We start from the raw sequence: 14554 nt of genomic DNA, 5'->3' as shown, positions 1-14554 counted from the left end.
AACACTGCCCCTTCATCAGGTGAGTGATGATCAGGGACAGTGCTCCAAAAGCTCGTGCTACCAAATAAAGCTGCTGGACTTTAACCTGGTGTTGTGAGACTACTTACTGTGCCTACCCCAGTCTAACGCTGGCAACTCCACATTATAGTTGTGAAATTAAGACCAGGTTGGATCTGTTTAAAGAAACTTTTCTCACAAAGGTCTATTGATGCCTTCGCATGGGTGGGGATATGGGGAATTGGCCCAAAGAGTAAGTGTCAGTTGACTGCTTAGCTAGACCCAGAACAACTGTTAGGAGTTGAGCTCTAAGTATACGCATCATTGCCATTAAGTTGAGGTGGCACACAAAACTGTGATTGATTGCATTGGAAGTTCGTTTGGCAGGGGCTTTGGCAATGGACAATTGCCCGCAAAGTGGAAGATGTGCTTTCATGATGTGTTGCTTGACTTACACAATACCTTCGAAATGAGTTGGTACAAGCCATGAGTTTGTTATAAAACTGTAATTCATCTGCAGTAGAACATGAATGGGTGGATGGGGTAGGGGGAAAAGTGTCATTTTCCATGATATGCTTAATGAAAAGCAATTGGCCTAAAAGGGATCCTAAAATTAAGATTCAGATTTTTGTCAGATTCATGAGGGGAGAGAGAATGTGACGAGAAAGCATTTAATTTAAAATGGAGACCTCTGCAGGATCAGGATCTGAGGTTGTGGCAGATTGTGCTATCCTTTTTGATTTGATTTGATTTATTATTGTCACCTGTATTGGTACACAGTGAAAAATATTGTTTCTTGCGTGCTGTACAGACAAAGCACACCCTTCATAGAGAAGGAAAGGAGAGAGTGCAGAATGTAGCGTTACAGTCATAGCGAGGATGGAGAGAAAGATCGACTTAGTGCGGGGTAGGTCCGAAGGGACAGCTGTCAGTGTGGTTCAGAGCGGAGCTTTTACCTCTTAGTATGTCCGCCCGTGATAAATCTATCTTCTACTTTTCTGGCTATAAAAAGTACATTTCAGTGAATAATTTAGGAGCCTGTGACAGAAAATAGGCTACCCGTGTTGTGTGAGCGAGAAATCTTTCAGTATTTGTGTCATGCAAGGATGGAAATTTATTCTAACTTATGCTATAATTTAGTGCTGCGGTGTTTAGTGGATGTGTTAGAAAGTCGTCAATCAGAATCATCATGGCTGAAAGGATAACAATATGTTTTAAAATTGTTTCTTGAACTGCTCTTCATTGAAATTGTATACTATGCATTTAAAGGTAGTAATCTGATAGATTCAAAAGTCATTCAATCTTCCTTCTGTTTAAAGAAAATAAATCCACTGATTTTTTTTTACAATCACAGACACTAATGAAAAGATTTAAATATTAACTTCATTCAACTCAATTCAACCTTATTGTCGTTGTATAGTGCACAAACAAACTACAACAAAAAGTGAGCTTGCAGACTCCCAAGATACAAAGAAGAAACCAAATGCAAGCAGTCAGTATAAACTAGTGCCAATAGTCATTCAGTATATACATGGGCCTGTACTCTTTGGAGTTTAGAAGGTTGAGGGGAGATCTTAGAGACATCTAAGATAATGAAGGGGCTAGACAGGGTAGAAGCAGTGAGATTATTTGCACTTAGAATGGAAACAAAAACTAGAGGGCACAGCCTCAAAATATGGGGGAGTCAATTTAGAACAGAGGAATTTCTGCTCCCAGAGGGTAGTGAATCTTTGGAATTCTCTGCCCATTGAAGCAGTGGAGGCTACCTCGTTAAATGTGTTTAAGTCACAGATAGATTTTTGACCAATAAGGGAATTAAGGGTTATGGGGAGCAGGTGAGTAAGTGGAACTAAACCACTATCAGATCAGCCATGATCTTATTGAATGGGGGGAGGGGAGGGGGGGGGAGGGAGGGAGGGGAAGGGGGGGAGGGAGGGAGGGAGGGAGGGGAGGGGGAGGGAGGGAGGGAGGGAGGGAGGGGGGAGGGGGGGGGAGGGAGGGAGGGAGGGGAGGGGGGGGAGGGAGGGAGGGGAGGGGGGGGGAGGGAGGGAGGGAGGGGAGGGGGGGGGAGGGAGGGAGGGGGGGGGGAGGGAGGGAGGGGAGGGGGGGGGAGGGAGGGAGGGAGGGGGGAGGGAGGGAGGGGAGGGGGGGGAGGGAGGGAGGGGAGGGGGGGGAGGGAGGGAGGGGAGGGGGGGGAGGGAGGGAGGGGAGGGGGGGGAGGGAGGGAGGGGAGGGGGGGGAGGGGAGGGAGGGGGGGAGGAGGGGGAGAGGAGGGGGGAGGGGGGGAGGGGAGGGAGGGAGGGAGGGAGGGGAGGGGGGGAGGGAGGGAGGGGAGGGGGGGGAAGGGAGGGGAGGGGGGGGAGGAGGGGGGAGAGGAGGGGGGAGGGGGGGGAGGGGGGGAGGGGGGGGGGGAGGGAGGGGGGGAGGGGGGGAGGGGAGGGGGGGGGAGGGGGGGAGGGGAGGGGGAGGGCAGGCTCGAGGAGCTAGATGGCCTAGTTCTGCTCCTATTTCTTATGTTCTTACATACATATTGCACAATACCCATCGCTTGGGGATATGTTAAAGGACAGAGTGCGGCTGGGTAACGGCTCTGGGGGAGAAGCTGTTCCTGAACCTGGTTGTATGGGCTCAAGTACATCTGTAGTGCCTCCAGATGGCAGGGGGATAAGCAGTCTGTGGCTGGGATGGGTGGGATTTCTAGTGATGCTGAGACATCTCTGCAGACAGCATTTGTGATAAATGTTGATGGACAGAATATAATGTTACAGGTTTTTTTTGTTATGGCTTCCAGCAGGGCTCTGATTACTGTAGCGGGTTATACACACTTTTCTTTACATCTGTTTGCAGATACAAAGCTTTAGCAATGGCTACATTGGACACTGTTCCCCCTGCAGAGTCAGGTGGTTGTAGGTTCAAGCCCTACTCCATGTCATTGAACAGAATACTTGCTCATTAACAGTTTATGGAATAAAATCAGGAAATGCTGGATAAACTCAGAAGGTCTGGCAACATCTGTTATAATTCAGGTCAGAAACTCTAAGGTGTTTTATGAAGTCCGCCTAGATCATAAGTTTTGCATTTTGAATTTGGCTAGAGGTGGGCATGGGATGCTTCACTTCAAGTATGATTCAACTCACCCACTAGGGAGCTTTTATCAAACAAAGTTTATTTAAGTATACAGTTAACACTTATAGAAAGAAAATTTACAATAATTATTACCAATGCACAAACAAGAAAAAAACTCCATGATATTGTATAAACCTTAACAGCTAGACACTGTTCCAACCAAACAAATCTCATAAACAAAACAAATAAAAGCAAATTATTGTCAATGCTGGAATCTGAAACCAAAAGAGAAAATGTTGGAACATCTCAGCAGGTCTGGCAGCATCTGTGGGGAGAGAAAAGAGCTGATGTTTCAAGTCCAGATGACCCTTTGTCAAAGCCACAAAGTGGGGTCATCTGGACTCAGTCAGCTCTTTCTCTCCTTACAGACACTGCCAGACCCGCTGTAATTTTCCAGCATTTTCTGTCGTAAACAAAACCCTTGCTACGTGTTTAACATAGCAAATACGAATGCTCATGTGGAGAATTGAAACCCTGACTCCCCAGCCTTGTAACTTCTACCAGCCCTCTGCATAAACACACAGGCCAGCTTAAAGTCAGAAAAGATCTCCAAAACACCAGGGAGAGAGAGAGTCTAGGCAAGAGTCTAGGCAAGCCATCCACCTACAGAAGATTCTCTGCTCCTGGGAGGCCAGAAAGCCTTGCTTCCGGCTAGCCAGCTGAATTTCAAAAACCAGAGAGAGAGATGAAAACATTGCTTTTCCATCTGCTGTCCACCACCTCCTAAACTAAATCTGGAAATGAACCCTTAGATATTTCTGGGGAGGGACCACCTGACTTTGACTTGTCAATCAATCTTCCCCCTCACAATACAGGGTCAGAAAAGATCGCAGAAAGTACCTGAGGCTCAGAGTAAAAATAAACAAAACACAATTATAGCCATTGAAGCAGCAATAAAAGGACTGTTAACTGACAGCCCAGCAACAATAAAAAAAAACCAAAGCTGTTTAACTGCAGAGAACGTGATAAAAAAAATCCTTAAAGGTACACTAATGTCCCACATCTGTGGAGAGAGAAACAGATGGTGTTTTGAATCCATATGACTCTTCTATGGAACTGAAGAGAGACAGAATTGTAACTAATTATGTAGTTGGAAAGGGGGTGGGGTAGAATAGAAGGTCAGGGATAGGTCAGAATTGAGGAGAAATTGGCAAAGATGTCATGGAGACAAGACAAAGGGAGCGCTAATGGTGACATTAAGGACTAAAGAAGGTACTGATGGTGTAAAGGTGTGAGAGCAGAATGTGTTAATAGGGGAAGAAAGGTCAGTGCTCAGTGAAAACAAACCAGAGAATCAAGGACCTCTTGAGGGAGGGGTGGGGAAAATTGGGGCAAAAGAAGGAAATTAGAAGCAGAAAGGGAATCAAGGTGGGTCAGGGCGGGTGGGTGGAGGAGGGTGGGGCAGGTGAAGTTCACAATCCAAAATTGTTGAACTTAATGTTGAGTGTAGAAGGCTCATTGGGCATCACTGGAGCATTGCAGCAGGCCAAGGATGGACATATGGACATGAGAGCAAGATGATGAGTTGAAGTGACAAGCAACCGGAAGATTGGGGTCAGGCTTGCGGATAGACCGATGGAGTGAAGGTGTTCTGCAGAGTAGTCACCCTGTCTATGTTTAATCTTCCCGATCTAGAGCAGACCACAAAGGGAGCAATGAATAAAGTAGACCAAGAGGTGCAAGTGAAACGATGTTTCACCTGGAAGGAGAGTTTGGGCATTATTTGGCTATACTGTGTTTCTATATTACCACCGTGATGACACTGCAACTTCATTGTCCTGTAGTTGCTCAGGAATATCCTGAGGTGGCAGAATAGTTAGCACTGCCGCTTCACAGCACCCGAGACAAAGGTTCGATTCCCAGCTTGTCACTGCCTGTCAGGAGTCTGCACATTCTCCCCGCATCTGCGTGAGTTTGGATCAGGTGTTCTAGTTTCCTCCCGCAGTCCAAAGATGTGTGAGTTAGGCTGACTGGCCATGCTAAATTGCCTCTTAGAGTCAGAGGGATTAGCTAGGGTAAATGGGGCTATGGAGATAGGGCCTGGGTGGGATTGTGGTTGGTGCTGACTCGATGGGCTGAATGGCCTCCTTCTGCACTGTATTCTATGTTCTATGATTCTTGGTCACAAGTCTGTCTGTATTTAAAAGTTTTTAAAAATGATGAGGTTGTGGCACAAGCTGATATCTCAGTGTCTTGCGCCTGAAGATCTTTTCCCTGCCCTACCTGTTGGGTTTCTAATTGCAGCTGTCATGCTGAGCTATGACTCGGTAATTCTTAAAGTTGGAAGGTTGGCCAGATGATTCACTGGCTCATCCATTCATACACCAGAATGACACTCGAAGGGATTCCGAGCCAAGATTTGACAGTAGTGACAGCCTTGAAAGAACACTGGCAGAGATCCAGGGATAGTGATCTGATTTTCTTTTTTCCTTATGTGATAGAGGCGCTCTGTTTTCTTTTTGGAGGCGGGAGGGGGAATGGCAGGGAGGGCGGAGGCTCCTTCTGCTTTTGTAAGTAGAACCACCACCAGCCCTAAACTCTCTGAACTGATTGCATTCCTTCAACTCTGACCTCTTTTGCAGCCCCAGTCTCCTCAATCCATCATTGGTATCCACTCTTCCAGCTCTCTGGACCCTATGGGCCAGGTTTACAAAAATAGATGAGCTAGATTTAGATCAGGCATTACCTGATTGTATCCTGACCCTGCCAACCCGCTCACTGCTGGGCGTCACAGAGTTGAGACTGGGACTCAACCTACTCCCAAGAACAGGGTTGGCAACCTCTGAATGAATCTGTTTTGCAGGATTTGCAGTGGGCAGTCAGATATCCTGGCCTCAGGAAAACTGGGAACTGAGGTGAGACAAGGGTGGCCTTTGAGGTCTACTTGTGAGCTAGGAGGAGCTGGAGTGCTTACCCTGAACCTGCCCCCTTTCTCCCCTACTTCCCCCCACAACATCCACCCCTGTTATGACTTCCCTCTTCTCTTGCAAACAAAGGCCCTCAAAGTCAGGCATTGACATCTCACCTACTTAGGACAGTGAATGACAAAAGCAAATTACTGCGGTAGCTGGAATCTGAAATCAAAAGAGAAAATGCTGGAAAATCTCAGCAGGTCTGGCAGCATCTATAAGGAGAGAAAAAAGCTGATGCTTTGAGTCCAGATGACCCTATGGCAAAGCTGTCACGCAAAGGACCAAGGGTCATCTGGACTCGAAACGTCAGCTCTTTTCTCTCCTCACAAATGTTGCCAGATCTGCTGAGATTTTCCAGCGTTTTCTCTTGAGGACAGGATGGATCCCTTCCCAGAATTAGACATTGTCCCTTGGTTGATGAGAAGACCCCACATGATCCTCCGGCCTGCTCCAGAATGTTTCCACCCTACTGGAAGTCAAGTCTGTGAGTGAGGCGCACCCCAAAAACCACAACCACCCTGGGCAGTGCCCAGGCATGACTATTTCCCCCCCAGAAATTTTGCACTCACCTGAGTTCCATGGGAGGTCTACTTGCCAGGTGTGCGCCTTGGGAGATCAGTTGTGATCCAGGCCACTCTGCCATCATGCCAGCGTGATTGGATGTTCTGACATGGGGGCTGATTCCGAGATAGTGGGCTGATAATATGCTAATATATTTAAATGACGTTCCCAGCGTTGAACATTGCGAAATGTGCCCCCATCACTGACTGGGGAAGGGACAATTGCACCAAGTGCTTACGCCAGTGTAAAGCATGACTTTAGCCTTCTCCTGATATATATTCTGCTCCCATTGCTGAACCCCCTCCATCTCCCCACCTTGATGGGAATCGAAGCTGAAAGTCCCTGCCTGTAAGCCCGGCTCATTCTAGGACAAAGAAACTCTTAGGGCTAAAAGACCCAAGTTGTTGAGTTAAAACTCTACAGCTTACAAGAAGACTGACACATCCAGCGTACATGCCAGACACTCCCTGCTACCTGGATAAACCTGTTAATATCCAAGCTTATGTTCTTGAAATGTCTGCTGAAACCTTCCCGTTGTAGGTCAGATCTCAAACAATGACATGACCCAGTAAAGCCAAGAAATGGAGTATTTGGTGAACTGGTGCGAAAACAATAATCTCTCCCTCAATGTTAACAAAATGAAGGAAGCATGGAGAACATGCCCCTGTATACATCAGTGGGGACAAAGTGGAAAGGATCCAGAGCTTCAAGTTTTTAGGTGTTCAGATCACCAACAACCTGTCTTGATCCTTCCATATGGATGTTATAAATAAGAAAATCCACCAACGCCGCTACTTTCTCAGGAGACTAAGGAAATTTGGCATGTCCACTACAATTCTCACCAACTTCTACAGGCACACAATAGAAAGCATTCTTTCTGGTTGTATCACAGCTTGGTGATACAAGCTGAAAGCATTCTTTCAGGTTGTATCAGAGCTCCTGCTCTGCCCAAGACTGCAAGAAACTACAGAGGGTCTTGAAAGAAGCTCAGTCCATCACGCAAACAAGCCTTGCATCCATTGACTTCCCGCTGCCTCAGAAAAGCAGCCAGCATAATCAACGACCCTACGCACCCTAGACATACTCTCTTCCATCGGGAAAAAGAGACAAAAGTCTGAGTACACGTACCAACCAACTCAAACAGCTTCTTCCCTGCTGAATTTGGAATGGATCTACCTCTCATTAAGTTGATCTTTCTCTACATTCTGCATCTTCTCCTTTCCTTCTCTATGAATGGTATGCTTTGTCTGTATAGCCCACAAGAAACAATACTTTTCACTGTATGCCAATACATGTGACAAAAATAAATCAAATCTTAGCCACCCCTTTTCTTTCAAAACCCATCTCTGTGACTAAACATTCCCAGTGTTCCCTCCTTTGACTTTAGTCTGCTTTTGCCTCTGTGAAGATGATTTTCCTTCTAAAAAGTTAAAATTTATTTTTTAGTCACAAGTAAGGCTTACATTAACACTGCAATGAAGTTACTGTGAAATTCCCGTAGTCACCGCACTCCAGCGCCTGTTCAGGTCAATGCACTGAACCAGGACATCTTTCAGTCTGTGGGAGAAAACCTGAGCACCGGAGGAAGCTCTCACAGACAGTGGGAGAACGGGCAAACTGGGAACTGAACCTGGTCCCTGGCACTGCAAGGCAGCAGTGCTAACCACTGTGCCAACATACTATCTTGTTAGAAGTGTTACATTGTTGTTGCAATGAGTATTAGAATTTTAGAAATGAAGTCACCACGTAACTTTGAAGCCATTATTTACCCATATTTTTGGAATGAAGTTGGAGAGTGTGTGGGATGCTGCAGCTTTTCAGCATTCAGATAATTGATTTTTAGGCTCTATCCAAGTTTCAATGGGTGATGTGGAGTGGGAACAATAGATTGATTGTTCGGAGGGCTGGCAGAGGCATGATGGCTGAATAGGCAGTTATCTGTTCTGTGCAATTCAATGCTAATTGGGAATTCAATGATAATTGAGTTGCTGAGGAAGGTCTTTCCAATACTGAGGGTGGAACTCTTCATTTTTGAGACTAAGTGGGAGGTTCTGGTGCCATCTCTCATGCTGATCAGAATGGTGGTATCCTGTGCCAAGTTCCATATTTGAAGCCTCATTTATTGTGCACAGGTTGTTCTCCTCCGAGTCACTTGCTTGACACAGGCAGTTGATTTGTCTGCCTGCCATTAGCTGGTGGGTTCAAAGCTTCCAGCACCACGTTTAAATACCAGTGTGGTGCACTCCATATATATCATTCGTTCCAGCCCATCCATCTTCACAAGACGGTGCAGGGTGTTAGGAACCCAGAGGGGAAAGCTAGAAGCCTCAAGGAGAAATCTGTACCTCGATTCAGCCATTCTTCCATTCCATCTGTGAGAAACCCACGCCCCACTTAGACTTTCACCCGTCACTTCTGGAGTCTTCGACCATCCCATTCCAGTAAACAGTGTGATCTCCCTTTGACCCCCGCCTTGTTTGAGAGCTTTTCATGCAACCTTGTCAGGATTCAGATTTCCTCCCCTCGGTTTTCCCTCTACAATCCATTATCTGTCTCCTTCATCCATCCCCTAGCTCCTCCTGCCTGCCACTGTGAGCCCTCAGCTTTCCCCTGACCCCGACCTTGCACAGCTCTGCTTCCACATTGCCCCCCATGTTTTCATCAGGCCTCCCTCTTCCCCCAGCCTGACCTAACACTCTATCCCTGGTCAAACTGTGGACCCATGCTGCGGTGGCTACATGCATCCTGCAGCACAGTGTTGGCCAAGTAGATATTGGCGTGTGGCACCTCAGGTGCTGTTCTGACCTGAGACGGTGACACAAGAGGGTCCATTGGGTGTAGCAGCATGGTGCTGTCTACGAAGACCAGCTTGGCTGGAGATGGTGGGCGGGAACCAGTCTGCCATGACAGAGTGGTGACCAGGCCATCAACAATAATGCAGCACAATGACAGAAAGTTGTTGCACTCACCTTGCGATCTCGTGGACTGAGGACCACCTTGTGCATGCCACTCTTTAGCAATTAGGTTTTGAACTAATGTAATTCCCATTGGTGTGACACAAGATTGAAAGGCTGAAGGTAGACAGGCAGCTGTTTTAATGAGCATTCATGAGATGCAAATGAATGCAAATAGAATTCACACCACCAGCCAGTGGGAAGGTCGGCCCACCATTAGCCTGCCATTAGGTGAATTGCAGTGTGGTTTTACGCTGGCGAACTTTTGTTTCTTCTGTCTCGTCACCAAACCCACCCGGCAAGATGGAAGAATTCTGCCCTTCGAGTGGTACAGAAGACCACTGCCATGCTGCATTGTGCCATGAGTATGATCAACATGCATGGTTACAAAGTCCAAGTAGAATTTTGTGCCCTCGCTCTAATCCTTGTGGAGTTGCATGGGGGAATCACTGAGTCCCCTGGCACCACTGCATTATTTGCTGTGAACACAACTGTGAGGTGATGCATTTTGGAAGATCGAATCGGGGCAGGACCTACTCAGTTAATGTTAAAGCATTGGGGAGTGTTTCGGAATGAAAAGATCTAGGCGTACATGTTCATAGCTCCTTGCAAGTGGAGTCACAAGTGGACAGGATGGTGAAGAAGGTATTCGGTATGCTTGGTTTCATTGGTCAGAACACTGAATACAGGAATTGGGATGTCTTGTTGAAATTGTACAAGACATTGATGAGACCACACTTGTGTCTCGTTCTGGTCACCCTATTATAGGAAGGATATTATTAAACTAGAAAGTGTGCAGAAAAGATTCACTAAGATGCTACTGGGACTTGATGGTTTAAGTTATAAGGAGCGGTTGGATAGACTGGGACTTTTTTTCCTGGCGTGTAGGAGGCTTAGGGGTGATCTTATAGAAGTTTATGAGATAATGAGGGGCATAGATAAGGTATATAGTCAACATCTTTTCCCAACGGTAGGGGAATCTAAAACTAGAAGGCATAGGTTTAAGGTGAGAGGGGAGAGATACAAAAGGATCCAGAGGAGCACTGTTTTTCACTGAGGGTGGTGAGAACCTAGAACAAGCTGCCAAAAGTAATAGTAAAGGTGGGTACATATTTGTCTTTTAAAAAGCATTTAGACAGTTACATGACTAATATGGGTATAGAGGGATATGAGGCATAAGCAGGCAATTGGGACTAGCTTAGTGGTTAAGAAAAGGGGTGGCATCGACAAGCTGAGGCAAAGGGCCTGTTTTCATGCTGTAAAGCTCTATCTCTCCAGTAGGGCCCAAGTTAAAGATCTGAAGATAATGTAGGGGGTGCGTGTGTGTCCTTTAAAAGAAAAGGAAGATTAAACAAAAATGGAAAAGAAAAATGTTTTTCTTGCAATTGAGTTAATTTAAAATTTCAGGGGTCTTTTTGTCTGCTGTTTCTTATTCTTTGTGTCAGAGCATGCTGTGCTCAATTAGTTAAGCCTTGTGGGTTACCTTGGCATATGTTTGTGCAAAGAACGGTGAATAAGTATTGCTCAGGTCTCTATTCCCACGCAGAATGTGTACTATCTATCCTTGGGATTAAGTAGTGAAAGATACTTAACAACTGATGGCCTTCAGAACATTTTACAAGAGTATTGAGAATAACTGAGATCTCTTCCAGAAATAATGGACTGATTGTGTGTTGGCGATCTTATTGCACTAGTAAATCAGAGTTACATGCTAATAAACTCAGCAGCGAGAGTTGAATTTGAGTTTACTTTTTAGTACCAGTGAAGTGAGTTATGAGATTGATGTAAAAAATCTGGCTAATTCACCAATACCCTACCGTATCGGAAATGTTCTTTTACCAGTCTGACCTCTTATATGACTCCAGCTTCACAGTAATGTGGTCGTCAGATGTCGTGCTGCAGCTTTAAAAAAAACTTTGTTTAGGCTGAACTTAGAGTGTAGCGTTCAATTCGAGTTGCCACATTATATGAAGGTTGGGGAGCCTTTAGAGAGGGTGCAAAAGAGGTTTGCCAGGATGCTGCCTGGATTACAGGGTATGAGCTATAAAGTGAGGCAGGGCAATCTTGGGTTGTTTTCTCTGGAGTGGTGAGGGGAGACCTGATAAAAGTCGATAAAATTGAGAGGGTTAACAGAATCTTTTACCCAGAGTTGAACTGTCTAACGCTGGGGGACATGCACTTAGGATGAGAGGGGGGGAAAGTTCAAAGGAGATGTGAGGGGCATGTTTTTTAGGTAGCGAATGGTAGGTGTCTGGAACACACTACCAGGGATAGTGATGGAGGCAGGTGCTGTAGGGGTGTTTAAAGGGCTTTTTGATAAGCATATGAATATGCAAGGACTAGAGGGATATGGACCAAGGGCAGGCAGAAGGGATTAGTTTAATTTGGAGTCATGTTCAGCACAACGAGGGCCGAAGGGCCTGCTCCTGTGCTGTACTGTTCTATGTTATATTAAAGCTGGGAGGTTGCAATGGATTTATCATTGAAAGTCAATCATAATGAAAGACTATCAACTTGAAATGTAACTCTTGTTTCCCTCTTCATAATGCTCTTAGAACTGCTGAATGTATCCAGCAATTTCAATTTTTATTTCAGATTTTCTTTATCCACAGTATTTTGCTTTTGTTGCTCTGGTTGATTAGATCCTCATTGTCCTCTGCTATTTACTTATTTGAGTCACAAGTTGACTTGCATTAACACTGCGTGAAGTTACTGTGAAAATCCCCTAGCTGCCACACTGTGGTGCCTGTTTGGGTACACTGAGGGAGAATTTAGCATAGCGACTACATCTAACCAGCACATCTTTCGGACTGTGGGAGGAAACTGGGGCACCTGGAGGAAACCCATGCAGACACAGGAAGAATGTGCAGTTCCACGCAGACAGTCACCCAAGCCAGGAATAGAGCCCAGGTTCCCGGCGCTGTGAGGCAGCAGTGCTAACCACTGTGCCGCTGTATCTGATTAAAAGATTTATGTTGCCTGTTGATGATGAATCGAGACTATTCTTTTTAAAGAATAGATATAGTTTAGTCTGGAAAAGGTTTCTGAAGTAGAACATAGAAAAACTACAGCACAAACAGGCCCTTCGGCCCACAAGTTGTGCTGATCATATTGCTACCTAGTAGGCTTACCTATAACCCTCAATCCTATTAAGTTCCATATACTCACCCAGAAGTCTCTTAAAAGACCCTATCGAATTTGCCTCCACCACCACTGATGGCAGCCAATTCTACTCACCCACCACCCATGAGCGAAAAACCTACCCCGACATCTCCTCTGTACCTACTCCCCATCACCTTAAACCTGTGTCCTCTCGTAGCAACCATTTCAGCCCTGGGAAAAGGCCTCTGAGAATCCACCCGATCAATACCTCTCAACATCTTATGCACCTCTATCAGGTCACCTCTCATCCTTTGACTCTTCCAAGGAGAAAAGACCGAGCTCCCTCAACCTATCCTCATAAGGCATGCCACCAAATCCAGGCAACATCCTATGCGCCCTTTCAATAGCTTCCACATCCCTCCTGTAATGAGGCAACCAGAACTGAGCACAGTACTCCAAGTGGCGTCTGACAAAGGTCTTATAAAGCTGCAACATTATCTCCTGACTCCTAAACTCAATCCCTCGATAGATGAAGGCCAGTACACCGTACGCCTTCTTAACCACATCCTCTACTTGCGAGGCTGATTTAAGAGTCCTATGGACCCGGACCCCAAGATCCTTCTGATCCTCTACACTGCTAAGAGTCCTACCCTTGATATTATACTCCTTCATCCCATTTGACCTGCTTTCTGAATTTTGAAAAATTAGACATCAATTCACAGAACGTAGATGTCACTGGCTGGGCCAGAATTTGTTGCCTATCCCTAATTGCCTTTGAACTGAATGGCTTGCCAGGCTGTTTCAGAAGGCAGTTAAGAGTAAATTACATTGCTTATGGGCCCGGAGGCCAGACCAGGTATGGACGACAGATTTCTTCCCCTAAAGGACGTTAGTGAACCAGACGAGTTTTTATGACAATTGGCAATGATTTCATGTTCATCGTTAGACTTTTAATTACAGATTTTTATTGATTTTCAAATTTCACTATCTGCCATGCTGGGCTTCAAACCCGGGTCCCCAGAGATTTACCCTGGGTTTCTTGATTACTAGTTCATCAATAAAATACCACAACACCACCGTCCCCCAACTCGCTCCCCCCCGCCCCCCCCCCAAAGGTCTCCAGAAACCTCTGACCTCATCCACGTCTGGGATTCTCCAGTCCCACTGCTGTAAATGGAGATTTGCTTGAGCACCAAATTCTCCATTCTCACTGGCAGCGGAGGTGGAGAATCCCACCCAGTATCTTGAACCTGTGGATGAATTTTACTCAAAAATTTAACTTATAGAAAACCTTTGAAGTATTGAAAGAATCCCTTCATCTACTCACCTGCACTCTGGCTGAAGAGTGGTTATATTTGAGCAGCCATGAAAAATGGATAAAGTTTTTTCTTTGTTGGGGGAAGAAAGATTGATTGAGATGGTAGAGCTTCCATACTGAATAGTCCTATTGAAATGCGTGAAAAAAAAGGTCTTGTCATTCATTCACTTGTTAATGTGCAATATTAATCGCTCGACAATTTATTGCTATAAGGTGATTTGTTATGATGAGTGACATTGACAGAGTGAATAGTCAGATGCTCTTTCCTAGGCTAGAAAAGTCAAAGTAGGGGACGTAGGTTTAAGGTGTGTGAGAAAGTATTTAGAGGAGATGCGCGAGGCAAGTTTCTTTCACAGAGGGTGGTGAATGTCTGGAAGGCGCTGCCCGGAGAGGTGATGGGAGCAGGTACCAAAGTGGCACTTAAGGGTCACCTAGACAAATATGTGAATAGGATGGGAGTGGAAGGATATGGACTCTATGTGCATACGGTTTTAGTTAGGCAGGCACTGTGATTGGTGTAGACATGGAGGGCTGAAGGGCCTGTTCCTGTGCTGTACTTTTCTTTATTCTTTGTTTTTTGTTAA

General features: G+C 45.7%; 1 protein-coding gene across 1 annotated transcript in view; it reads left to right on the top strand.

Annotated features, from left to right (window-relative positions):
• LOC145343701 (protein kinase C-binding protein NELL1-like) overlaps positions 1–14554 on the top strand; it is an 828548-nt gene that overhangs the window by 36005 nt on the left and 777989 nt on the right. The gene's annotated exons all lie outside the window — the stretch shown is intronic.

Source organism: Carcharhinus amblyrhynchos, chromosome 6 (genome assembly GCF_965287045.1).
Source record: "Carcharhinus amblyrhynchos chromosome 6, sCarAmb.v2.hapA, whole genome shotgun sequence".
NCBI classification, from domain to species: Eukaryota; Metazoa; Chordata; class Chondrichthyes; order Carcharhiniformes; family Carcharhinidae; genus Carcharhinus; species Carcharhinus amblyrhynchos.
The sequence above is the reverse complement of the archived record's forward strand: the minus strand, read 5'-3'. Positions and strand labels throughout refer to the sequence as shown.